At 56.1% G+C, this 2652-nt stretch overlaps 1 protein-coding gene across 1 annotated transcript in view; it reads left to right on the forward strand.

Moving 5' to 3' along the window:
* The first annotated feature begins 508 nt into the window (after positions 1 to 508).
* Positions 509 to 2652, forward strand: part of Ak4 (adenylate kinase 4) — a 26486-nt gene continuing 24342 nt past the window's right edge. The window contains exon 1 of the mRNA XM_010605082.1: positions 509 to 534. The gene's annotated coding sequence lies outside the window, so the exon portion shown is untranslated. The remainder of the gene's footprint in view (positions 535 to 2652) is intronic.

The raw sequence follows: 2652 nt of genomic DNA on the forward strand, positions 1-2652 counted from the left end.
CTGTGGGTTCAGTCCTCAGTCCAAGAACACAAACAAAAATCCCCTCGATCTCACTCAGAGAAAAACATAAAAGTCACCATTTTGGGGCAGCACAGCTGTGACACAGTCATGGTGTGGTCGGGGCCACCGTAGGACATGGTGCTTTCTTCCGGGACTCCAGGGATGTAAAAGCCACCTCCTCTGCCCCAGACTCTTTCCTCGGGCCCCAGGTGCCCGCAGGTAACTAAAAGCCCGCGTCCTGTGCCCTTTGTTACGGTCAGTCCCATCCGCTCCTGTCTCAGCCACACAGGACGAGTTGGTCATTTAGGAGGCGACTGTCTAGGGGCTGGGCAGGTGGCTTTGCCCTGAGCACACACGATCCTGACCCCTTCGGGACCGAGGACACTGGGGGAGAAGCCTCCAGCCTCCGTCTCGAACCTGAGACTGCCTGGATTCCAGGGAAGGCGGAGCCGGCATGGCCCAGACCTCAGAGGCAGAGGCTATCTTCCCTGGGAAGGAAGCGCCGCTCAGCAGGGGACAGTGCACTGCTCTGAGGTAATGGTCCTCGGACACCAGCCCAGCGGCCTTCCCTGAAAGCTGGCCCTGGCTTTGCGGGTGACGGGTCTGCCACTGTGAGCTCAAACTCTCCAGCCTTCAGGGTTCCAATTAAAGCTCCCCCCACCCTTGCAAATTTGTGCTTCTGTTTTAATTTTTCATTATCTCTTGGTGGCACATGCCTGTAAATCCCAGTACTCAGGAGGCCGAGGCAGGAGGATTGCCTAGAGTTTGAGGCCAGATTGGGTTACAAAGGGATTTCAAGGCTAGCCAAACTAGATAAACAGACCCTGTCTCAAAAAAATAGAAAATTCTATTATTACTAAATGCAAGAGTCCGACTTACCCAGTGGTAGTCGAAAGGATAAGATTATTTTTGCTAAAATTTTATTTAATTTAAAATGAAAGTTCAAACCCAATAGCTAATAACAAATAAGTCATGTTGAATAAAATGTTTTAGGAGGCCATTGTCTGGGGCTGATCCTTTGGTTGTTTTGGTTTGTTCTTTAAAACAGAGTCTTGCTATGTAATTAGGCTGACCTTGAATTCACAGGATCCTCCTGACTCAGCTTCCTGAGTGCTGGGATTACAAGCATGAGTTACCGTGCCTGGTTTGGGCTGGTCCTCTGTACCAGGCCCCTGCAGACCAGGCCAAGGATCAAAATAAATAAATAAATTGCCAAATTTCGGAAAGAAAATGGCCAAGGGGGCCTGTCTCCCCTCCCTAGCTTTGCTCCTCTCCGAATCAACCCCCAAGGAGCTGGGGCTCGATCGGCAGCCGAAGCAGCGGGGTCCGGGGGACAGCGTGGCGCTGGCTTCAGAGAGGTGTGTTTCTCTGCGGAGACCCCGAGAGGCAGCTTCACCACTGTGACAGACCTGGGCCACAGGACACCGAGAGGAGAGGCCGCCTGGCCGCAGTCCTGATCCATAGGACGAGCTTCGGACTGTGCAGCAACCCACCATAGAGACGGCCGGTTCAGGGCCAGCCTGGTGGAGCACTCCCGAAACCCCAGCCCTGGGGAGGCTGAGGCAGGCCGATTGCTGTGAGTTCAAGGCCACCCTGCACTATACAGTGAGGTTCTGTCTCAACAGAAAGTCAAAAATAAATAATAAGGGCCAGGGATGTAGTTCAGTGGTGCTGCGCTTGCCAGGCAAGTGCAAGGTCCTGAGTTCGATCCCCAGGGCTGAAAGAAAGAAAGAAGAAAAAAGAAGGAGGGACGTGGACAAGAGCCATGCTGGTACGAGGTTATGGCAAAATCTCAGAAGTGGAGTAGGAACAACTGAATTTAAGAAAACAGGAGCCCAGAGCACCGCAGCCTTGCGAACGCCTGGGTGTGGGGCGCTGGCTCTGACCCAGGGCTAGTGGCCTGAACCCCCAAGCCTTGGACAGTGAGCTCAGAGGAGGCGCAGGAATCTCCCTGTTCCTCTGCCAGCTGTGAGGGGTGAGGGAGGAAGACACCAGTGCTGACCTGGTCCCGGGTCGCAGGGGGCTGCAGAGTCCAGCGAGGCGGGGCTGTGGCCCGCGGGGTCAGCGCCAGGCCCCCCACCTGCTGCAGGCAAAGCGCCCGGCGCCCGGGTACAGGAAGCCGGCTACCAGCTGCTCTGCTGGGTTAATAAGTCGTAGATTCCTAATTCAGGAGATGAGCGCAAGAGGCCAAATAGCTGGTCCATGGTTAGTAACACGCTGCTGCTGCTGTTTGTTTCCTTTTCTGAGATAGGGTCTCACTATGGAGCAGGCTGGCCTGGTCCTTGGGATGATCCTCCTGCCTCAGCCTCCCGAGTGCTGGCTCGCAGGAGCATCACTGAGCCTGGCATGATGTGCACAACTGAATGCTGACTGCGGTCTCCCAGGCGCACCTGAGTCTGCATGGTGCGCTAACATTATTTTTACAGAAACCTGCGGGGTCGCCACCTCCTCTGCCCGCCAGCCCAGCGGCCTGGGGCGACTGCGGGGGACGGGGTCTGGGAATTCCGGGACTTTCCGGCCAGTCCTGAAAGGGTTCCCCAAAGCGCTGACCCGCGCCAGCTCTCCCTGCTTTGCCTTGCCAGGGTCACGCCCGAGGGCCCGGGGCTGCTCCACTCAGCGACGCCTCAGGCAGGGACATTTCCGCGCCGCACA

The sequence above is a fragment of the Fukomys damarensis genome, unplaced genomic scaffold, assembly GCF_012274545.1.
Source record: "Fukomys damarensis isolate Sample0158 unplaced genomic scaffold, DMR_v1.0_HiC HiC_scaffold_33, whole genome shotgun sequence".
NCBI classification, from domain to species: Eukaryota; Metazoa; Chordata; class Mammalia; order Rodentia; family Bathyergidae; genus Fukomys; species Fukomys damarensis.